The sequence below is a fragment of the Marmota flaviventris genome, chromosome 8 (assembly GCF_047511675.1).
Source record: "Marmota flaviventris isolate mMarFla1 chromosome 8, mMarFla1.hap1, whole genome shotgun sequence".
Taxonomy (NCBI): domain Eukaryota; kingdom Metazoa; phylum Chordata; class Mammalia; order Rodentia; family Sciuridae; genus Marmota; species Marmota flaviventris.
In genome coordinates, this window is record NC_092505.1 from 12,044,387 (window position 1) to 12,069,694 (window position 25,308).

The following is a 25,308-nucleotide window of genomic DNA, read 5'->3' on the forward strand; positions in this document are numbered from 1 at the left end:
TCATGTTGTTCTCAGGATACCTCCAATGTCAGTAAACTTAAATGCTACTGTTGAATCTTCTGATTTTCCTTAATATTTCAACTCTTTTTACCCCTTCCACCTGAGCAGCGGTGTGAGTCCTGCCCTGACACTGGGACTCCTGCTTTAGAGGGGAGAAACACTCTTCCTTAGGCTCGGTTTCCTCATCTGTAAGATGGTTCTGATAAGAATGATAACAGTATCCTCCCAGGATTGTTGGGAGGCTAAATGAGCTTGTTATGTAAAATGCATACGTAAGTCGTCAGTAAACATTAGTCATTATTTCCAGCAGTAATTACACTGTCTGTTTACCATGTTGGAATCACGTTTTGGACTGCTTTAAAGTTTCTCAGAATCTGTGACATTGTCCATTCTGGTTGTATTAGCCAAGAGGATTAGCACTCGTGTGCATATAGTAGTGTCCTCATTTCAAAAGCATCTGCTTCATTTTTGAAAAACGTAGTCTGTTTAAATCCTGAGTTTTTGTATCAATTATTTTGCCCCACACATCATAAACCACATGAAAAGAACAGTCTGTCTTTCCCTTCTAGAATGTGAACCAACATTCTGTTCACCTACAAATGTTGCAAATGGTGATTATTTGGAACCCAGATGGGAGTCTCCCTGTAGACTCACAATACCATTCAAACTCCACTGCAAGTTTCTGTCATTAAAGTAAATGTAGTAGAAAAAAAAAATAGATGAAGACAGCTAAATGATTTTCCTGGTATTCCTCTCCTCTTAGAAGTACTTTTTGTAGGTATTGCATTGATCTTCAAGGAAAGAAACTTACTGAATTTCCAGGGTTGTTCAATTATGCTCAGAGCAAACGTCTTCCTCCAATAAATGTATTCACATTCTTAGAAGAATTTACGTTTGAGCTTGCTGTATCCTATTAAGTAATATATGAGACCGACTGAGCATATAAACACTCTTTTTGCAGTAGGCATGTGAGTGGCTGCTGTCATTTAGGCGTGTGCGTGTGATGTGTGGTGGAGATGATTGCTGAGCTGTGTCCCCTAGGGCTGCCTGAACTTTGTGAAATTGTGCCTCCCAACATTTCCATATCATTCTTCTTTATGCAATATTCTCATATTCTCTTTTTCTTTTCTTCCCTTTACTCTCTCTAGCTATAAAAACCTTCCCTTAGGATGGAATGCAATTGCTACTGTTGGGCAAAATCCCAAAGGAAAGGACAAACTTAAGGTCAAGTGGACCTGTCTTGGAATTTCTATTGAGCAACTTGGCAATGAAATTGACCTGATGTTCAGGTTGCACATTTGTAAAATTGCCCTGTTATTATCCTTGGATTCAGTGAACACCTGCATATTATCTATGGATTCAGTGAATACCTGTTACTGCTAGGGCTCAAGTTTACCTCTCTTTAGAATACCTGTCTTCTAAGAAGAAAAACAATTTTTTTTAAAAATTAAAAAAAATTAAAAAATATTTCCTTTAGGGAAATTATTTTGTGAACAGGGAGGGTCTGTTTTAGGACCCCTGAAATCTCATTATTTCTGTCTTTGTATGATTTGTAAGTGCTCAGAGACTACATGCTGGGTAATACATACTAATGATAATAACTAACCTTTATTATTGTTTACATTCCGACACCAGTATTAGGTGCGTAACTTGCATAGCTCACCTGGGAGGTGTGTGGGTATTATTAAAAACCTTGTTTAAAAACAGAAACTAAAGTTTAGTGAGGTTAAGTAACATGCCTAATCATCTTCTGGCCCCAGAGTTCAAAATCTCAAGCACTGCTCTGTCTTTCCTTCTCCCTGTGGATAGGCCAGTACTGGTGATAAGTGAGCTGGTGAATCAGGTGTGCGGGACCGTCCTTCAGACATAGGGACCCCTCCCCCACTCATGGACTGCTCCTCACGCACCCTGACAAATTCCCACATGGCAGACAATAGGGTTGTTTGGTATTTTTGCTTAGACCCAGGTGTGAAATGGTCTTCAGGATGTCATTTGGTCAAGGCTGATGGTGAGCCACCTCCTGTTGCTGTTTGGACCACAATCCCCAGAATCCTTGGTGTGGGCTTATTCAGGATGATTTGACTTAAATCTTTAAGCTTTAGTCTTTCCCTGGATGATGCCTCAAAGTGAAAACAATTTCTTGGTAATATGAATTCTTCCCAAAGTAGAATACATATCCTTTTTAGGAAACTGGCAGCCTAATTGAGGGTCTTCTCCCTCCCTTCCCCTGAGTTAGCAGTTTTGGGCAAAATTCCTCTTGCTGTATTGAGAAAGAAAATATTTCCTGCCAGTGGAGACATCAGGCAAGGGAGTGCAGGGCTTTCCCCCTTTGTTCTGGACGGGGCTTATTGGCAGTTCATTATTTACTCATCGTGAGAGAGTCCTGCCAGGGCAATGCAGGTGTCGCTGACTTGTTAAGACAAGTTGGCTCTGTTTGTTCTTTAAAAAAGTTGGAATGCAGCCCTTTGTCAGAGGCTTGCATTGCACTGGTCATGAGCTCAACGTAAATATAGAACAATGCAAATTACACTTTGCTGCAGAAATAAGCATGTGGATGTGCTGCCCCGAACAGTTTTCCTCAATGACTAACTGGCATACCATCCTCCTCCCATCCAGCATTGGGTAACCTTTCCTTTAGGGTTGGTGGCTGTAAAAGTACTTTTCTAACTTGTCTGCTTTGACATTTTGATATCATTAAATGGGTAGCAGAGGATGCATCTGTGGCAGGATTCAGTGGGATCAGAACTTCTGACTCTGAAAGGCAGCTGGAAATCTGAGCTTTGGGGCATCCTGTGTGTCCAGGGTATATCTGTGAAATTCACTTGACTTCATGAGGGTAAATTTTCATGACTTCTCACAAAATCTCATCAACCCAAGGCACCTTTTATTGTGGGTGGGCTGATTCCTTGTAACATGTACCCTCAGACTTCCTGCTTCCTGTAGTCAGAGTGTTACTTACTGCCTGTGTCACAGGCCCAAGCTGGGAGGGGATGACAGTGCCTCTCTCTGTCTTCCCATTCAAGGACCAAGCTTCCTCCATCTAGTGGGCCTAAGTTCTCAGAGTCCACCCTGGCTCTTCTGAGTTTGCTGTGCAGGAAACATCCGAGGGAGTTACCTGGAGACTTTTGGTGGTACAAGGGCTGGTCTGTCCTGTTCTATTGGCAGAGTTCTGGCACTTGGCTCCCATGTAACTGATTGGCTGGGAAGTAGACATTCCCCCACTTCCCAAGTAGAAGAGGGATTGATTTAGTGTCTCTGCCTCTGTTGAGTATTTTTTTTTTTAAATTATTTATTTATTTAGTTGTTCTAATCAGTTTTACATGACAGCAGAAGGCTCTTTGATTCATTATACACAAATAGAGCCCAATTTTGGGTTCCTGAAGGTGAAGTGTTTCAATTAGGAGCAGTTGACTTCATGTGGAGCTCTTTTTTTTGATCTGAGTTTCTGGGCTGATCTTTGCCTTAGGTGGTTATGAGCTTCCCACAGATAGTAAAGAGGAGATTATGGTGTGAAAATTATTTTTCAAGTGCTACACGGTGGACTTTTCTTCTTCGTCTGATGATGTGTTTATAACCTGCTCAAAGCTCCAAGGTATTGAATGTGTGCTCACGTGTGATGAGGTCTGGTTGTGATCATATTTGGGGTTTTCTGACAGACCCTCCTAGAGGTCTGTGCTAATAACTTCAGAGGTAACCTCACATTTGTTTTTGTGGCTCACTTTGCCCCAAGTTGATAGCTTTCCAGGGCTGGAAGACCACACCTTCATTTTGGTCATTTGAGAAGCATTCTTGTGATTTTTGAGGAGGACCACGGACAGATGTTCCTGCCTCCAAGTGTGAAATTCTAGCTACGTGATTTTTGTGTTGAAAGCTTTTTTTTCCCTTGTAAATTCAAAAGCTTTTCATCTTTGAAATAATCTTTGGAAGAATTTAAAACATCTCCTATGGTCCCTGTCATCTTCAGCAGAATATGCGGTGCATAAATGAATCTTTAGTCAGGTTTTCCCTCTCCCACGGGTTCAATCCTGATACTGGGCTGAGATTTGGTAATCTCGAGGTCGCTGAGGCCAGAGGCTGGAGTAGCAGGGCTCTTTTGTAGAGTGGCTTCCTTTCTTCCTGCACTGCGGCTGAGAGTTCCATCCCTCGTCTTCCTCCCTGCAGCAATTGTCCCTCTAACTCTCTGCCTTAAGTTGCCATAGGCTGTCGAAGCAGATAACCAAAGGTGTCAATCAGTAGGCTCTCAAGGTGGGCTATGGAAGTGACTCCTGCCATTGGCTGGATTGAGTTCCAGGGCCTCATCTGGGCATCTGTGGGCCTTTGGCAGTGGCCAGCCTGGCCCTGCTGATTGCACATTACTCCCCTCACATTATGCTGTCATCATAGTAAATAGCCACAAACAGTTACTGAGTGTGGCAGGTTCTCCCATGGAATACACTAGAGCTCTGATCATTCCCAGAGACCCAACCATTCAGAAAGGAATTATTAAATGTTTAAATAGTTAATTGACTAAATAAATAATTTAAATTTAATTAAATTATTAAATATTGAACAATAACCAGTAAGTAATTGTATATGACTTGTATATAATCATGCCATAGATGAATAATTCAATAATGAAAGATATAGTCATAGAGAACAAATAAAGCATGTAGCCTTCCCAAGGCCGAGGTGGGAAGGTTGAGCCTTATGCAAATGAGGAAACAGGCAGAGGTTAGATTACTTGCCCAGGGTTGCGCGGCTAGCGGGTGCCTGTTCTGAGTTCCTCTCATTCCTGGACTTGAGCTCTTGAGCACAGACCAGGGCCTGGCAAAGGGGAGGCCTTGTTAGATGCTGCTGGTGGGATTGATCGGAATCGGATGATCACAGCCAGCTGCCCAAATCCCAGATAACAAAACTGAGTCCCAGTGTGGTGCCGCTCAGAGCTCTGGGGGTTAGCTCTGGCCCACGTCCTCAGGGTGCATGACAGTGTGGACTAAGGCAGGAAGTACATCTTACACCAGCCTGCTGACTGGCGAGCAGATGAAGGGCACATCGACAGGTGTGGTTAAAGGGCTTTTTTTTTTTTGTTCTTTCTAATGTGATATTAGCAAATTTCAGCCATTCTTTCCTTAATTCTCATATTTAATATCGATCGCTTGCCTAGTATTATCTGACCATTTCATTATACAGATTACTCACTTCTGTGTCTCGACCTGTCTACATAACTTTGCATAATCAGGTTCAGAATTTTGTTTTTATTTTGGAGTTGCCACCAACTTTGAGAAGAGCTGGGACTATGGTGTAAATAATTTGTTTTCTCCAGATCATTTGCGAGGAAGAAGCTCTTCCCTCAGACTCTGGCAGTTTTTCCTGCAAACAAGGACACCCATCTGTGCAGCCACCCTACAGGGGCTGAAATCACTGGGTGAAGGGGCACATTCCTGCCAGCCGCCCCTCCTGCCTCCCTCCACTTTTGTCATTCGTCCTGAGAGCAGTCAGCATGGTCTCCTTGAAATTCTGTTTCCCACTGAGGGTCATGCGCTGCATTTGGCTGTCATGGTCATTTTGTAGAAGGTCCCTTGGTTTGGCTTCCCTCGATATCTTCTTACGATTCCGTCCAGGTTCCTCCTCATTGGCAGACACACCATACCTGATGTCACGTGTCTCTTCTCCTGTCTTCCCCAGGAACGTCCACTTTTGAAGTGTCCCACTCACCTGGGTCACTTGGTTCAGGTGGCCATCAGCCAGCCCCTGGGAAGTTGTTCTTTTTGTCACAAGTAAGCGTTGACTTATGTACAGCTTCCGTATTTCTCCACGGGCTTTTGATCTTACTTGTATCTGTGTGGACTTGTAGTTCTCTATAGCTACAGTTCGAATGTGTCCCCCTGAAGTCATGTGTTCATGGTCTTTGGCAGTGGGGTCTTGGGGAGGTGGAATGAGAGGAGGGCATAAGAATGGCATTCATGGCGAGGAAGAGAGACCCTTGCTGGATGCTGCTTTGGTCTGGCCACGTGGTAGCCTCAATCACATGATGATGCAGCGAGAAGACCTGGTGCCAGCACCGTGCTGCTGGACTTCCCAGCCCCCAGAACAAGGAGCCAGAGATGCCTGGTCAGTTACCTGGTCTCAGGTGTTCTTTTGAAGACACCTGTCTCATTCAGTGAGTTACAGTCTGCTTGTGGTATCACTCTCTTGATACTCACATCTCCCCTGATTTGGCCTGTGAAAGGCCTTCATGCAGGTTCTTCTGTCCCTCTGAGCCCCAACCTTTCTGGACCCTGATGACCCTGGGCCCTCCCTGCATGGACTCTGACACGCCCATGGCCGGTCACCTCTCAGGGTGGATACCCCTCCTCAGTCTAGTCACCAAGCTTCTTGAAAAGTATGTTTTCTGTTATGTTGGGGTCAATAAACCAGAGACTTTATTTACTTACTATTTATTTATTTTGGGAAGGTTTGAGGGAGAATTGCTTTTGTTCCTAAATTGGAAGACAGGCCTGTTTAGGATTTGTCCTTGGCATGGAAGGGCAGCGCTGTGCCTCCAGGTACATTCTTCCACAAATTATTCAAAGACTCAGGAGGGGTTCAGTCATGTCAAGATCCAAGTTTGGAAATGTCATAATCACTTTTTCTCTCTGCAACGGGTGTCGATAAGATTTCCAAGAAGATAAAAGGGCCGCTTTTTAAGGAGGGGTGTAGGTGAGAGAAAACCTGAACCCCAGACCTCCACCAAGGAGCAGTTATCAGAGAAACCTGCAAAGACTGTCTTAGTGTTCTCACCTGAGGTTCTGGAAAGAAGGGAAAGAGCCGAGAACTGTTTTTCTTGGTAGTCTTCATGCTCATTGCTCCCTTCTGCTTTCCCCTCCTTCCCTGGAGTCCCCATCCTGCTGCCCAGGTGTAGACCTAGGACCCGGCACCTGTCGTATTGCTCACGTTCCGTGTGCATGTTGACTCTGCTTTCCGTACTCGAAATAATCCACAAAAACTCTGGACTCCCAATTTAATCTAAAAAATTGTTTGTAGATGGATGTTTTTTAAAAATCAGCATTTTAGGGAAGTGTTCATCCTAACAGACACTTCCAGTTTATATCCTTGTCGAGCAAATGCCATTTTTACCATTTATTTTGTGAACATATCTCTGTTTCATAGATGCCACACACCCTCGCACAATTACCATAGACCCGCGTAGGAGAGTATTTATCTGAGACAGGAACTGGACACATCTAGAAATTCAAAGCATGTCAATGATATCTCTTCTACTCTGTTGTCAGAAGGTCCTAAGACTGAAAAAGTCCTTTTTGTCATTTTGAATTTTCAGTCTCTACACCCACATTTCTAAAGACTGTCCCCAGGTTCTCATTTCGGCATGTCATTCTTATCTTTGGCACATGGTACTCATTTGGCCGAATGGGATGGACCTGGACCCCCTCCTGATGGCTTCCTAGAACCAGAGCATTTGAAAACCTACAACTGTGATTCAATCGGTGTCTCCTGACTTTTTTTTTTTTTCTTTTCTTTTTTCTTGTGTGCTAGAGGTAGAACATAGGGTACTGCACCTGCCAAGCAGGTGCTCTACCATGGGACTACATCCCCAGCCCATTTCTGATTTCTTCTTCTCTAAGTGCCCCGTATTGTGTGGTATTGGATTATTTTTCCCCCCTTTTCTCTGCTTTCCTTTCCTCCAGCTATTTATGTGCATGAACCCAGAGTTGTTGAACCCACTTCTGAACCCAGAGTTGTTCTGTTGTAGTTAGCATTTCTTACACCCCTGGTAGTAAGTTACATGGGAAACCTTTGGTTTAGCCCTGGAGTTCCTGAGGGAATTGCAAAAGGGACTTTTTCATTGCTATAGGAGTAAATAAAGCATGTGAACTTGTGTCTTGGTTTTCACAGTCAAGGGGAGTTCATAATTCTCGGGTGCCCCCCACCTAAATGTCTTACATTTCATTTCTTTTGGGAAGAAGGAACTTGGGTCAGAGTTACATCTGGACTCACCGTCTCATTTGCTTTGTGCTTTAGCTTATTTTTTCCCCTACAATTTTTTTTTTTTTTTTTGGTTTTAACATTTTGGTGTTAACCATTGTGAAGAGAGTGCTGCTCTATAATCCAGAAGCTTTAACTCTGGAAATGATTTAAAATCTGTGCTCATGCAGGAGAGATTTCCAGGATAGTTGACATCCCAGTTACGTGTTGGATAAAATCACCCTTATTCTCCAAGCCTAATGTCCCACCTAGATAGCAGGGATAGGCAACTGCATATTTATTCAATATTTTGATTTATTTACGTAGGATAGATTTCCAATCAAAACTGTCTTTCTATGCAGTCTCAGTGGTGTCCGTACTTAATGACCTCATTTGTGTTCCACGTTCTGGGCTCCTGAAGAGGAGATTCTAGAGAAGAAAGAGAAATTGAACCCAGAGTCGTTCTGTTGTCTAGTTGTAAATTCCACTGTATCACTCTGCTTCCTGTAGATGAGTCCTAGAGAAATCAGCCATTTCTTCTGGGTGTGGGCTCATGATCTGGATCCTTTTGGGCTAATCTGTAAGGACAACGGTGTCCCTGTCGGGGAGTCCACCTGCCTCCCCCAGGCCTGAGCACTGGGTGCATAGTGTCTCCCACATAATACCAGTTGTTTATGGTTGTTCACAAAGAGACTGGATCAGGTAATCTCTCTCTAGATGAACACTGCTCCAGAATTTGCATTTGCTCCCCACCCCTGTCACATTGTTCATAACTGGGAGATTGTCTTCTATGAGTTTTGATTTTGGTTCTGACTCTTCTGAGTTAACTTAGGTTAATCCATTTTACTACTTGGCATCTCCTACCGTGAGATACCTGGAATTTTTAATTTTTATCCCTTAAAAGTGTGGTCTTTTAAATCTACTATCTATATTTAGAAAATCTGATTTGCTTTGTGGCTTTCTTACAAGTTCCTGGGCAATATTGCCACTGGCAATATTCTTTCCAAGATAGATATTTCCTTTTTTTTTTTTTTTTTATCTCTATTCCTCTTTTTTCAATAATGGTTTAACTTTGGGTAGCGATGATCTTTTCAAAAAGCCCTTGAAGATGTCAAAAGCTAGAGAATCAGTGTATTATTCTACAGGGCCAGGGCGTTAGGGGTTGTCACTTTTCATTGAAATTTACCATTGAGGAGGGTATGGAGTGCCCTGGAGATTGTGTTACGTGTCCCATTCATGGGAGAGCAACATGCATCTTCAGGAATCAGATTTGCTGAATTCAGACACTAATTTCATAAGGCATTTTTTCATACTCATTTGGTTTTTGAAAACTTCTAATTATGGCTCCGGAGCCTGGAGATTGGAAGGATTCCATGTTTTTATTTTCTCCAGCTGTGGCTCCAGCAGGGGACCGCAGGGTTTCCAATGGGTTGCTCCACCCACTCTTATCATTCCCGTTTTACAGAGGAGGAAGCTGAGGCTTGGTGATGTGGAGTAACTTTCCAGTGTCATTTGTGTATTCAGTGGTAGAAGCAGAATTTCCACGACTCATCTGACTCTCACGTCCATTCCCTGAGCGCTGGTCCCTTCCTCTTTGCCTCTCGGTGGCTAGCCTAACACCTAACACCTGCATTGGAGGCAGCTCTTGCCTGGGAACAGCCCTTATTTTGCCTAATGCTGCTGGGTGTCTTTCATGATTGCTCAAGACCTGTTCATTATCTGTTTCAGATTTCATTTCGAGATTAATAATTAACCCTTAAGGGCTTTTCCCATTGTGTCAAGTTCAAACACAAAGTAGCTGACAAACTCCCATTATAAATTGAATATATGTGGCAAACAAACAGCACAGGCCCTGACAAGAAGTAGCAGCTGACAGGTTTAGTGTCTGTTCCACTGACGCCCAGGCCCATGTCAGCAGTTGAACGCATTCTCAGAAATGTCACACCAGGGGATGGTGGTGTCACGGTTGCACGGCCAGTTTTTCTGCCTAAAACCCAGGGCTGTGCTCTCCTTTGTCCTGAAGTGGATTTGGAATTGGGGTAAGAGATAGGGAAGTCTCTTCAAGAATTAAATATGCATGTCACTTTACAAATTATTTTTGAACAGCTCTTTGCTTTGTTCTGGAGATTTTGGGATGCATTGTATTCAAAACAAGGCAAGAAACCCATAATTAGAAATTTTGGTTCATGGTTGTTGATTTTTTTTTGTTTGTTTTAATTAGTGGGAAGAAACTGCTAATGAGTTTCATGAAACTCCAAATCTAAGTATCATCGCTGTATAAAATCACCTGTAAAACCTGTATTCTTGTTGGTCCCCACCTCACTCCTCTGATATATTTATTTAATGCAGAATGATATATGTTTCTTTCTCTGAGTCATTTATACCAGGCCATGTGAACTAGCATTTGGGGTGGGGGTATGTACTATGATTACACATCTTTTAATTTTTTTTCCCCCAAAGTGCACATCCCAGTCCCCACTCCTGCTCCTACTCTGACTCCAACTCTGTATCTTAGTATCTTTCTTTTCACCCCCACCCCCCACTCCTCAGATGGGTCTGATGTGATCCTTACCCTGAGTAAGCAGGATGGGAGCCAAGGATGACGTGTGTCAAGTTCGTCATCATTGTCTTCTTGTGGTCTCTCTGGTGCTTTTATGGCTGATGGAAAGATTTGGATGAGAGAAGATAGAAAATTGGAGAGGGAAGATTACCAGTGCTGGCGATGACATTGATAACTTGGAGCTGCCAATTAGGCAAACACCTTGATTCCTGAGAGCAGATGGAACGGAACCAATCTGTTGTACATAAAGGAGCACCTTTTGTTGAGCTGGTTTCCCACAGTAGAGACCCACCAACTCTTCTACAGTTTGTCAGTAGATGTCCCACAAAGTCAGCCTTCATGATTATGGAAGTTTGGGAAACCCTAGATTAAATAGAGTGAAATCTACTTCTTGGCTGTTGGAACTGGATTTCCCAACTTTGACCTTATAAGGTGCATATCTTAGAGCATCTGTAAGCACATCTTGTGTTCCTATAGAATATGCACCGTGGAAGGAGCACCGCAGGTTTGAGGGAGGTTGGTCTGGGTTCTCGTGATACCTACCAAGCCACTCCTTCATCCACCAGAAAATAGACGTCATGTGCATAGAAATGGCACTAGAGTAAGACCCAGGTGACTGTGATGATTAAATGATTCAATGTACATAGAAATGCTTTTCAGATGATGAAGCTCCCTGCAAATATTAGTTACCATTATACTCTCTCATTTTAAAAATCATGGTATAACATGGAGAACATAGAATTTACCATGTCAACCTTGTTTGGTGTACAGTGGCAATAAGTGCCTTCACATGGTTGTACATCTGTCTCCACCGTCCACCTCCAGAACTCTCTCACCTTCCCAAGTGAAGCTCTGTCCCCTGGAAACAGCAGCTGCCCTCTCCTCCCCGACCCCTGTCACCACCCTTCTATGTTCTGTCCCAGTGAGTTTGTTCTTCTGTCTTATTTTGTTTAACGTCATGTTGTCAGGAGACGGGGTATGGTGGGTGTCCCTGAGAATGGCCCATCAGGGATCTGTTCCAGCCTCAAATAGGCTCCAAAAGGACCCAGATTTTCTATCAGTGGAGGAGTTTTCTTCCTTGTTAAACCAGGTTTTTGAAATAGAAGAGACATGAGTTTCAATACCTGTTTTTTGCCGGTTTATCTTGCAGATGATTTATACACAGGCAGGATTTTAAAAAAATTTTACATGTCATGATTTTTGCCTGTTTTAAAATGGCACCTCTTGATATAGGACACTTTGGGGGGAAAAGTTCTTTAACTGTCAGGATGAAAATCATCCATTCCAAATTCAGATCACTTAAAATTTAAAATTACCAATTTTTCTTATTTGCATAAGATTTAAAAAACCTTTTGAAGTGTACAATGTTTTTGAAATGAGAATTCTCCTCCCTACCATGCTTTTATAGTGAAATGATTTCCAGCTGCCCATTATTAATCCGCAGGATTAAGAATGTTTCCTTTTCCAAGGATTTCTACAGTATTCTAATTATAAAGATGATATCAAAATGACCGTCATTCTTCTTTTTCCTGAGTAATCATAAAATGATGGTCAAATTAAACTATCATCTTATCCTGATGTGCATGGTTTTCTTAAAAGATAAACGTGGTTTTTACCATTGCCCTGTCAAGGGCACATCCATAATTTCCATGAATATTAGCTGCATTAACAGACTTTGGGCCTCAAAATGTTGTTAGATTTCACCTCTCCCTCTTACATAGTGCAGTAAGTTTATCCTGCCTTAAATGATACCTTTACAGTCCTTATCACATTTCTCCCTCCCAACCACCCAAATAAGCAACCTGTAAGGTTCTTTAAGGGGCCATAAGCCTTCCTCCTCTCAGCATCACCTGTGGAGTCTTGAGCCACACCATCCTCAGAGCTCAGTGTGGATCAAGACCGAATTGTGTCCAGTTGAATTGAGAGTGAGGTTTGGGAGCAATATTTGGAGGAATGTTTTTAGACCAACAGTGATGTCAGGGTCTTATTTACCTTCATGGAAAACCGAGCCAAAGCTGGGTGGTATGGGGCAAAGGGCAGGCTGTTCCTTCAGGTGTGGGGACAGAGCCAGAGAAGCAGATCAAAGCAGGAGGCCCATGATTGTGCGAATGCAGCATCAAGAAGCAGAAGGCTCCTGTTGTCATGATTGCCAGGCTGTATGTAGTGAATACCCTTGATTAATCCCCTCCTTCTCATAGATGCCATTTTCAATGGAAAATCACTACTGGAAAAATAAAATTCTACATTGATTATGTATACATTACTCTCCCCCCCCCCCTTTTGCATGCCAGTCTGGAGTATCCCTTGAAGGTCTATCTGTTAAGGCTTGGTCCCCAGCTTGGTGCTATTGGAATGTTATGAGGTGGGGCCTTGTGAGAGGTCTTCTGGTCATTGGGAGCAAGTGCCCATGAAGAGGGTAGTAAGACCCCAGCCTTTTCCTCGTCTCTTTTTGGCTTCCTGACCATAAAGTGAGGGTTCCTACCATGGGTTCCTTCCATGATGTACTACTTCACCACAGACCCAAGAGCAGTGGGGCCAACTAACTGTGGACCAAAACTTCCAAAACTGTGAGACCAAAGTAAACCTTTTTCCTTTGTAAACAGATTGTCTCAAGTGTGTGTTACAGTAACAGAAAGCTGACTGTAACACAACACCATATCCAACAGCTCCCTTTTTTTGTGATGTAAAACATTTTAAAAGCACTTGCTAGGTGTTAAATTTTATTGAGGAGGAATCTGAAGCCATAGAGAAATCAAGTGATTTTCACCAACTTAACAAATTGTCCCATATCTCAAAAAGAAATACCCGTTGCCTACCCTCTCTGTATGTTGTTCTTTGATTTGGTCCACAAGCATCCTGCTCCATGGAGAACAGCATTTGGAGGATGCCTAAGCCTCAAACCTCTGCTTGTTTTCTCACCAGGTGGATATTTTCAGAAAGGGATTTATTAGGCTGTGGAGGGCTGTGAGTACATCCTGGGCCTTCTCAGGATGGTTTGGTTTAAATGTGGACTTGTCACTTCTAACTAGCTGGGAGGAAAGGCTTTCCCAGCGTGATGCATTAGTCAGAAGCAGGGTGTAGGAGGATGTTGAACAATTGTTCGGACCCTCCTCCCTGTTGCTGGGCTTTCAAATTGAACTTGAAACCCAGCTGCATTGGAATTGAGGACTTGCTGGGACACCCCCACCCCACCTGCTGTGTGCTTGGAGTCTTGGCTCGGTGGTGGGAGAGGGTGGTGATTTCAAGTCTGGGCAGAAACATCAGCTGCAGGGAAGCTTGTATACCCAGGGCCTCCATAATTGACATGTGTGTCAAGGGAGGTTCAGAGAAGGGATAAAGGTAGGGACTGTGTCAAGAAGCAGGAGCTGAGGAAGAAACTACTACATTGTTTGTGTTTCCCAATCTGCAAATATATTTCAATACTATTTTCCATGTAGAGATAATAGACCCTGGATGATGTTGGCTACCAACAGACATGAGCTTGGTTGGATGCAGTTGTTCAGAAACATACAGCAGAAGTGACATTAGAGAAGCCATATCACTCTCTCCTTGGTGACTTCCCATACCCTGGAGCTGTGGCCACCTAGAACACCTTAAGTAGATGTCCCTAGAGAGTGGAAATCAAGTGGACTTGAAGGGTGGTAGGGAGTTAGTCAAAGCATCTGCTGGATAGTTCGGTGTAAATACTCTGTGGGGAAAGAAACTCTGCAGTTTCTTCCTTTGGCTCATATTTGAGGGTATTACCTTGGTCCTGGAGAAGCGATCTGTAGGAGGAGGGGAGGGTATGGTGCTCGTTGTTAGTTCAAGTACGGTAGTCTCCCCTTGTGTGTGTGTGTGTGTGTGTGTGAGAGAGAGAGAGAGAGAGAGAGAGAGAGAGAGAGGGAGGGAGAGAGAGATAGAGAGAGAGAATGAGAATGAATGAATACAGAGGGACATGTACCGTCCAGCACTATGATAGAAAGTACTGAGCTGTGGTCCACTCCCTCATGGAACTTGCGGTCCTACCTGAGGAGAAGGATTAAGACAAATGATGGAATCATTGATAATCATGAGGACTTAGAGGGGAAAAAGTGATAAAGAAGATCTTTGAGGATCAGAACTTTATGCATCAAGACAGAATGGACTACATGTCTGATTGTAGGAATGATGTGACTCCACATCGTGAATAACCAGAGAAATAAAAAAGGCCCCCATTCGTGTACAATGAATCACAATGCAGTCCGCTGTCATGTATAACTAATTGGAACAAATAAAAACAAAAAAAAGAGAGAGAGAATGGGCTTCTAACTGCCACACATGCCGTTTTGGTGGGGGGAGGATATGTATTCCATCTTTGGAAAAATTATGCAGATTTCAAATTTTGTTTTAATATTAATCTGCCCTGCTCCCCTGTCCTTGGTAACCTCCCGGGTAGATCTTTCAGTGACTCCCGTGGGTCTCCCGTCTGCTGTGTGTGCTGTGGGTGTTTGTACCTTAGTCAGCAGAGCAGTGATTGGAGTGGTGGCATTTTTGGAGGTCAGTAAATGCATCTCAAAGGTACATTAGTTGGCAAGCAGTGGATGGATGGGGGTGAAAGAGGGGAGGGATAGCAATGGGGATTAGAATTCGGAAAGTCCTTCAGGAATTTTGGGAGAAGAACAGGGGTTGAGGAAGGAGAAGGAGAAAAGAAAGAAATCATAACCCATGAAACCCCCAATAAAAACACAGGATCAGCGTTTTCAGTTCCCTATCTCGCCTAACCCACAGCCCAGACCTGCAGATGAAGAGAGGTTCATATGGAAGCCAACGATCAGGTTTACTGCCACCGATTCAATAAATGGCGTATCACAACCTGGTCTGTCTGAATCCAGCTGCCTTTTGGGGTGGAATCATAAATGTGGAATGTTTAGACCCTAAATGTGGTTTCAGATTAGAACTACCAGCAGGTGGCCCCCATGGCAGTGTCCAGCAAGAGAGTGGAAAGGAGGATTTGTGGTGAGCCAGATAAATTGGGAAAGAGAAAACTACAGCATGGAAAGAGCCAGATGGAAGGTGGTGAGCAGAAACTCCAGTGGGGGTGAGAGGAATATCTAAGGAGTAGTATGGAACTCAAGGGAAGGAGTGTTGGTTGGAGAAGTGCAGGTAGCCGGATCACATGCCAACTGGAGGCCACGGCCAGAAAGCCCCTTCCCCCAGCAATGACCATCTAGGTGGGAAGCTGGGCAGAGACAGAAGATTTCTTCTGGAAGACGAATCCTTTCTTTCCCATTTTTGAGAACCTGAGATTTGTTTAACCTAAACCAAGTTTTTTTTTTTTTTTTTTTTAAATGATTTTTCATTGCTTGTTATTGTTAGCTTTTATTTTTTCAGACTATATAACTGAAAGTTTTTGGCACTTATTCTGATAGTGTCTGAAATTAATCACACTATAAAATGCATTTATGGTTGGAAACACATTTTCTGCTTTACTACATTTTGGCCAATTTTGACTGGTTACACTGTTGTGGGGTGGGTGGGGATGAATCCTTCTGTCTTACTTTATTTTTCTATGTATGACATTGTTTCATTAGCTACTGGTGAAGGGATATTTACTACTATCTTTGTTGCAAAAACACAGTTTAATGGTCCCTAGTGGGAGCTAGGGCTCTCCGTAGATAATTTCAGAGCAGTTTAAGGTTTTCAGCATGTGGCTCCTGAATGGCAGTGTTACCTTCTGAAAGTTCTGGGCGATTTTGGCTTTATGTGTTGTTGCTTCATAACAAAGTTGAAATATAGACAGTTTTCGGTCCTAAAGGTATAGAAACTGAGGAATTTTTTTTTTTTTTTTTACAGTAAATAGGCTTTTACAAGAACAAATATTAATTACAGATTTGGGGACTTTTTTTCCATCAATGACCCATTTCTGTTCCTGAAGAGGTCTCTTGGCACTTGTCAACCCCACCTGAGTTTTCCACAGACTGCTTAACCGTGGTTTTTCTTAGATCAGCTCTCTATTTTCTAGACTGGTAGTGTTTACTGTTGGAGGGATGTGCAAGATGATTTCATTAGGACACGGAAAGGAAACTTCAGAAGTTTTTTTCCTCTTTTGCACTTCCGTTTCTACAGAGTATTTGGTTCAAATCAATAATATACTTGCAGATACACAAAAATCGGAGTGTGCATACTTTGTTGGAACAGGCATTCATATAGGTAATTTATACATTGATTAAATCAAGAAGTGATGACATACACAGATACTGTGTAGGTGGGCATGCTTAGAAACGTTTTATTGAATGGTGATGTTCATGAAGCCAGTGCTTATCAGTGCCCTGGACAGGACTCTGTGCTCATTGATTCCAAGCAGCCTGCTGTCTGCCTCACTAGCTCTGTGTGTGGTCCCATAGATATTACTTGGCAGTGAATGTCAAGGTTTTTTTTTTTTTTTTCCAGCTAGTTGCTGTCATACAAGAAACAGATTTGCTTTGTGATTTTATGTATCGGTTTTTCTGCAGGGGAACTTTGATGTATCACTGTTGCAAGCATTCCAGTGACTCCCGGCCGAACTGCCTTCATGCTAAAAGAGGCTGATTATCCTCTGTAACTTCAGGGAGGGTCATATGTGTTCTGCATTTGATTTGTTGTTGTTGTTGTTGTATTTTTTTCTTTCTACTTTTAAAAATTCAGCTTGCAACTGCTTCATGTGCTTTTTATTCTCTCCCAATTTGTAATTTGGCTGGGATGAATGTTAGTCATTGTTTAGCCAAAAAGATCTTGCATTAGATTTTGGATGGTGAGATTTGGTTGCTGTTCCATTTTGCCATTCTGTGGGCCAATTCGGTGGTACTTTTGTCTTAATTGAAAAAGGAAGGCCCAGCAGAGAGAGCCTCATGATGCTTACCATTAGGATGCGTGTGGGTTTTGACTTGAGCAAGGCAAAGCAATATGGATTTCTTTTCAGATGTAGTTAAGCAAAGTCACTTGCAGACCACCAACTGACTTTTAAACATAAGGAACGGTGAAGGTTGGACTGTGGTTAATCCATTTCTTTCTTGCCTTCGTTCTGACCTCATGCCATGCGTTCCCCTCTCAGCCTCCGCCAGTCTGGCTATTAATGCAACCAGAGCATCACTTGAGATCTGCTTGGTGTCACATAGCTATTGACTTCTCATTTTCTCCCTTGTAGAAAGGTTAAGCGATCATCCTTAAATGCTACATTTATTTGAAGTGGCACTTGGGCATGCTTACTTATGCATTCCAGTGAATCTCACTCTGACTTGTGCAGGCTTGGAGCATTGCTTGCAGTTGACAGTCTTGTTTAAATAATAACACGGCTCCCAGGGAGTAAGGAGCACAGTGGGTATCCCACAAGGCAAGAGATTTTTGGAGACTGAACTCAAATCTGACTTACTGTTAACTTTATAGTACCAAACTGGAGTCATCATATTTTATTTTTATAACTAGGGGCTCCATTAGCCCTCAGGGTAAGGGTGTATAGTCACCTTCTGATTTTTCGGGTGACAACATGAGGAACTTGGAGGCGACTGGCCTCCGTCTCCCTCTTTCATTCCTAACAGCTACAAGGTACCCATTTGGGCAACCTCATGTGATTGGTTGCAACAAGCTCCACCTTCTCTTCCAAGCCACGCAGTAGGTGGAAACCATATTTGATCGTGTAACTCACACAGTAAAAGCCCATCACCTCTTTCCGTTACCCGTAGTAACATCTGATTTCTCTTGGAGCATCCATGGCCCCAGACCAGTCTTTTAGCCTTATCAGCTGCAGCTCTTTCCTGCAATTGTCTCTACAGCACAGGGCTGATGGTACTTTCATCCCTCAGTCTTTATTCTTAGCCCTCTCTTCTCTTGGAGTTGTTTTACCTTTCCTCTCTATAGTATAAACCTCCCCTGTCCTTGTTTATTCCCTTCCATCCTCAAAAGGTAAGTCAAATCCTGATAGCCCTTCAGGACCAGGTTCAACTAATAGCTTTTCCTTGTAGAATTGATCTATTTCTTCCACCATTCACTATTGATAAAGCCAGATTGGCCTCTGTAGAGGGGATGAGTGACCACCAGTTTCATGGATTTAGGTATCTTAGGAAATGGCCTAATTCCTTATCCTATACATATTGAGCAGGTGCTCAATAAATGTTTGTTAGGCTGAACTGAATGGGCAGCAATTAGGATAGTTCTTATTTAGATACTCTGCTTTACCCAAACAAGTCACAAGCAGTTTTAGCCAGTCATAAATACAGCTGTTTAGAAATTATTTTTATTTTGCTTTTATTTCACACAAAGCTATCATTTGTAAGATACACTATTGTATTTCTCACTAGGAAGGAAAGAGAACACTGCTGATTAAACTAGAATACACCATTATGATTGTGAGAAACATTCAATTCCAGAGATGTTAAAGTGAAAACACGGAGTTCTTAGCATCAATGAAATAAGGAATTACATTGAACTTGTTAGGACTTGTAATCTTAATTGTATAACTACCAAGTAACTTGAAGTGATTTCCAAATAAAAAAAATTGAGGTCATTGTGAAAGGTGTCTTGCATTTGGAAATGAGGAGAGTGGAAGGGAGTGTTGGGCAAGGCATCCAGGGAGGGGCGCAAGGCCTTGGGAACATTCACTGCTCTGTCAAAGAGACCTCTGACAGCATCTTCAAATTTGAACTAGTCCTTCACTTAGATGGAGACTCATAGGTAAAGAATCAAACCTCTCCATTTTGAAAATCCTTGGGAGGAATTCCTTTAAATTTTTTTTTAAAAAAGTCATTTGAATTTCAAGACTCTTGGCTGTCTAAAGTGCTTTGGTTATTTCTTGATTAAAATTCTTCCATTAGGTTACGACGTGGACACATATCAAAGTTCAAGGTGCTCATAATACCTGCTTAGCGGTGGCCTTATTCAGGGACATGTGAGAGATTCACTTCTGGGAAGGGCGAGCATGTTTCTCCAGGATTGCACTCACTCAATGCCTTTTGGTTATTTCAGGAATTGCCAATGGAATAGTCACGCACATATACATACTTAGTATTTCTTAATCTCTTCTTTTCCTGCATCCCCAAAGCCACAGCCTTGGAGGCCACCTCCTTGGTAGCTGGAGTGCTGATATCTCTCTTTAATCATTTTTCTCTTCAAAGAATCTCACACTTTCCTGCCAATCCAAGTGCAGCAAGAGCTGGGACCCAAGAAGGAAGGAGTTCATGAGGGAGGATTTTTTTCCTGGCAGGCCATTTAGATGCAAAGTGTGAGGGGTCAGTAGAGTGGATTTGTCACCCCTCCCCCACAACTGCAAGCTCTTCAGAGGGTTGGTGGTATTTCCTCCGTCCTCTGTGTCACAGGCAATCCCAGACTGCATTGCTCATAGGCCTACGTGCCACACCAGCCTTTTGGGTGTGTGGCCTCACCCGGAGAGTGCTTCCCTGATTCCGGGATGGCCTCCCCCTCTAGATAGCAGCTGCAGACTGAGGTTTGCCACTTGTGGGGAAGTTTGGAGAAGGACATAGTGAATAGTGACCTTATCTTGTTTTGCTTCCTGACGAGGGAAGGGGATCTCCTGACACCCTGACTGTGTTTGTGAATAATTCCCCCAAAGCTGCATGGTAAGGGAACTGGTTGAGGGGGGTCCACATTGTAGGAGTTGGGGACCATCATGGAATTGTTGGTTGCACTTTTATACATTCAGATCACCTGGCCAAGTGACCTCAGTGGCAGGGCAGCATGTGCTATGGCCCAGAATCACTTCCTGTGGGTGCCTTTCCACTTGACACACCTAGGGCCATCTTCTTTAGACTGGAGGCCCCTCTGTCTCCGTGCTGGCTTGAGGCTAGATGTCAGGCTTGGAAAACCAGGGGGAATTAGACTCACGTTCCCTTCCTGGATCGTTAATCTTTGACAGTGAAAGAGAAGCACCCCTCATCCACCACCATCCCAGCTGTGTGTCCTGAAAACATGGTTTCTTCCTGTACATGGTGAAGCTCCTGGGGCCCCAGTGGGGCAGGGGGATGATGAGAGAGAGATCTACCAAGGGAAAGACACCTGGGTGGCCCAATTTTAGAAAATTTGTTGTTGGGCAAAGTGATTTTAAATTGAAGTCTCTCCTAAACGGAGATGTCTTGAGAACATAACTTTGGTAAGAAGTTTAAGGATTCAATTCTGTGATGTTTTATAGGAGTCATGAAAGCACCTCTAGGAGAGTAGCATCCTCTCCCTCTTTCTCCTTAAGGGCACCCAGCTAACCTAGTTCTTTCACTGGGAACGCCCTGGGAATCAAGTTGCAGCTTGGGCACAGCAGTAAAGGACAGAGGTCAGCATTAGAAGCGAGCTACATTCAGCTCTATTTCCATTCTCTTCTGGGATCAAATGCTCCACAGTCTCTCTCAGTGACAATGGGAAGTGCTTTTTTGATGTAATTCAAAATTGATAATTTAGGAACCAAGAGCCCAAAGCTGTGATCTGGAGTGTTGGGAGGGATTCTCAAGTGTCCAGTAGCTTCATGGCTTTTAGAAATGGCAATGGGTTTCTGAGAAATCATGTGAGTCTCATGGTGTGTCCACTTCAGCAGGCCAGGGCCTCCCAGGAGCCTAAAGTGTGGGGCTGCAGGGGTATCTGGGGGGGTTGGATGGCCAGCTGTGCAGCAGAGCTCTCTGGGACTGGTGGTTTCCAAATTCCCTCGAATGACACTAGTAGGGAACTCTGCAGTGACTGATTCGGTTTTGTAATACTTTGGCAGTCACCGGTTGGAGGTGTCTAAGAGTAGTCGCAAGACGATAAACACCCAGAACTTAGGGAAACTTAGAATCTGAGTGTTTTGGCCTAAAGCCACTTAACGTACTGTGAGCCAGATAGTGAGCTTTCCATAAATGGCAGCTCTCCCTGGGCTGGGGTAGAACACATTACTTCATTTTGAAATGCACTGACTTTACTCGTAAGAAATATGGTAATGTCTGTCCCAGCTGAACTTGATCGAGTATTGCCAAAGATTCACTGCTCTAAAATTAAAACAATTTTAGTAGATAGCTCCCAACTTGTAGCCTGCTTAAAAGTATTGATTCTATGAATATGTTTCTTGCTTAGTTACTTTGGGATACATTTGGGTATATTAGGAAGTACTATTGCTGAAAATTAGAGCAATCCATGGATATGGAAAGTTTTGGGAATTTTGTTTGGCTGCTTGGAGTGTCTGTTTATTCTTAACTTAAAAAACAAAACAAACAAACAAACAAACAAACAACAAAACCCCACCAATTGGCCTACAATCAGTTCATTCATGCTTTATGGAATAGGAGTTTGGGGCCCCTTTCATGGCTCATTCATTTGTGCTGAGAGATCGATTTTTCCGAGAGTCCTGGCCCTGCCCCAGAGCTGCCAGGGGTCAGGAGGGAAGGTGGACACCTCATCTCTATGTCTGACTCTTAGCTGCAGTCTCAGCTTTCCCAAAAGCCAGACAAAGCACACCCCTGGGTGGACCTGTCCTTCACCCCAGGTGGGTTGTGGCCATCTGGCAGCTGGACCCACCTCTACTCGAGGGAACCGGAGAGCCCCACCTTCTGGTCTCAGTCCTTCCTCTGGATCTGGCACTGTGGATGGAGGGCAGACAGTGCTTCCTGGGAGGCAGCAGCAGCCTGTCCACCCAGCCTTATCCTCTCCTTCCCAGCTGCTGTCCCTGAATTGTAATTTTTTTTTTCAATCTACTGTCAAAGTTCAGAACATGGTTTATTCTATCACAGTGGCCTCAGGGGGCCACAGTGGAAATTCCCGTCTGATCCTAATAGCAAGGACGTGTGTCCTTCTTCTGAGAGTTTGTGAGGACACTGTGAACTTCGCAGTGGTCATTGCATTCCCCATTGGAGGTGGCTGTCACAGGCTTCCTGTCAGTGACATGGCGTGAGGCTCCACAAGGTGCACACCAGCACTCTTTGTGTCCTTGGTCTTGGACTTATCTTTGTGATTTTTTTCTCTTTTTTCTAGAAGTAATTTCCTTTATTTTATTTTAAATTATATATCCTTGGAAGTCACTTCAAGTCTTTTCAGAAAGAAAGTAACAGTTAAAAGAAGTTAAAAAAGACGACTGATTAATTTTTTAACTTTCTAAAATTTATATTCTGGTGTCCCAGATCCATCCATCCATCTGTCCATACAATCAATACTGATTCAGGAGCTAACTTGAAGACTAAAAACCAAATCATTCTGGTGCTTATTACGTATAAAATAAATGTTAAGAATCTTGACCCAAGATCTCTACATCCTCTCTCTCCGTTTTTTAGGTTTCGGGTAGAGGGAAACTACCTGATTCTCCTTAATTCACTAATTATGGAACTTTCTTGGGTACTAAAAAAAGACAAATAGGAAAAGAACTAACACACTTATGTAGAATTTTATGGCTGAGGGTGCCATAAAGAGATTCTTTAATTTCTTTCTTATAAACATCCTTTCAGGTGGGTGTTAGTAAGGCAGACACTACTACATCCTTTTTTTCCCCAGTGGTTTTCAGAGTGGATCATTTAGTAGCCCAAGATCACATAATTTAGAGAGTGAGAAAGTCTGGTAATTGAACCTGGGTATTTGTGGGCCAAGTATAATACACTTTTCTCTATATAATTGATTTCTGAAACTTGTAAGAACTTAAAAATGACAAAAAAAAAATGGGTGTTTTTGAAGATGAAGAAAGAAAAATTCTGGTCTAGCAGACTTTTTTAGGAAAAGCCAGGGATTCGATGCCATGGGCACTTGTTTCTGACACATATCATGGTTTCATCGTCAATCATGCCATAGGTTTGGATCGGTGGGGCTTCTGGGCCCTATTCTTGCAGGTATTTGAAGGCTGAGATTAGTTTTGGTTATTCCTTTCCCACCCGCACGGTAACACACACTTCCCTGTGAAAGCTGGTCATTTGACACCTGACCCAGAATCTTACTGTATGAGTTGAGAGTGAATCATAGTGATCTTGGGAAACTCGGTCTATTGAGTATGCATGTCATTTTACTGTAAGGCAAGCAGGTGAGTGGTACAGAGGGACTCATCAGCATGGCTCACGCGTGTGTGTAGGGGGGCGGGAGTGCTGTGGCAAACTGAGCACACAGCATCTTCCAGCTGGGTTAATTAACTCACCATATTCTTTGCTAACAAATCGAAGGCTATTGATTTCATTCAACTTATAACAGATTCATTTTCAATGAAATAAGTGTCATGTTAGCCTCCATAACACTAGCCTACCCCCTAGGACACTCCTCATGTCTTACAAATGTTAAATAACAGCAGAAATAGAAGCTAGCATTGAAAAGAACTGATCATGGGGTACTTGGTGGGGCAGCTTACCTGCTGCTTGTACAATAATAAACGTGGAGGCCTCTATTTGTCCACCTCATGGATCAGTTCCACAGTCCGGGTCATGGGTAAAATTTGTTTCTACCAAAATAATAATAATAATAATAATAATAATAATAATAATAATAATAATAATAGATGCCCATTGATTCAGTGTTGCTTTCCCTTGTGTTTCATAAATAACCCTCCATAATGTTAACTTTCCTCTTCCTTTAGTTCTTTTGCTCAAGGACTTGAAGAGTATAGATAGAAAAAAAAATGAAGTCTGGCTAATAGTGTACAAATTGCACCATCAGCCTCTGTGGTGCAGGTGGAAGGACAGCCACCCGCAGGCCCCTTTGCCAGCAAGAACCCAGCCTTGCAAATTATTGGCAGCTGGCACCGTAATGAGTCCATTTCAATATAAATGGGTTGTTGCTTATTAATTTCTGCCAGTTCTAAGCAATTCAGGGACTGCTTTGAAAATTTGGAAATTTGCAGACAGCCGTTCACAGAGGATGCCCAGGAAAAGGGAATGAACAGGGTAGCAATGGGGGGACTCATGAAAGGGCAAGTTTTGTGGGGGTAATGATGGGGTATTGCTAGAACTCCTGTTCCTTCCCCTGCAAGTGTGAGTCATTAGCTTCATGGTTAAATAGCACATTTTCCAAGATGAGGAAGGCGCGAAACTTCACTTCTTGTTCTGTTCCGTGTGGATGTATAATTTATTTACTTATTGCCTCTCTCTGCTTCTTTTCTACAAGTGGGCAATTCTCTCCTTGTTCCTACCTTGCTGAAACCACCAGCAAGTGGGTGGCAGCGGCAGGCAGTCCACAGGGGAATGTCCAGTTGGAAAGTAATGAAACGAAGCCATTCACAGAGACCCTCCAGGCCTTTTTGCCTGCCTTTGCATTTCCAATTTCACCTCAAAAGGCAAACTGTTTAAAAACAACAGGAGAAAAAAGAGAAAAGAATCAAAAGGACCATTAACCCTGCTTTTTTCTCGGAGCCCTCCTTTTCAATTTACTTTTGCTGTTAAATAACAATTGGAATTTTTCTCTGTGCATATTCTTCATATGAGTTTTCTATGAATGTGATGTTTTCATCTTAAGAAAACATGCATATGACGAGGAGGGCTATGGATTTAAGTTGGTCTCTATTTTTTTTTCCCCTGTCTTTTAGTGTTTTCTTCAACTTCCATCTAAATGCAGCTGTAGTTTGAGAATAACTGAGGTTCCTTTGTTGCCTTCCATTTCTCTCTTGAGATTCTTTGAAAAGTAAGAGAGGGTAATCGAAATCACCCGACAGCAACCTGTTTCTGTGATCTGATGTCATCATCTTACAGAAACAGACTAAAGTGACCAAATGACTTAGTGTGCAGGGCTAGTTACGACCACCAATGTGGGGATGCTGGCCTTTGTTTATCTGTCTGACTAAGCCTGTCACTTTATACCTGTAGCTAAATGTTGCATCCTCTGATTTTGGGCTTTGGGGGCAACTTTGTGTTCCATTGCACCCCAGGTTGATGTGGGATAAT

The 25,308-nt window shown here is 42.9% G+C and overlaps 1 protein-coding gene across 11 annotated transcripts in view; it reads left to right on the top strand.

The window, feature by feature from the left end:
• The window catches only part of Tiam1 (TIAM Rac1 associated GEF 1), a 366,772-nt gene that overhangs the window by 209,516 nt on the left and 131,948 nt on the right, over nt 1-25,308 (top strand). The gene's annotated exons all lie outside the window — the stretch shown is intronic.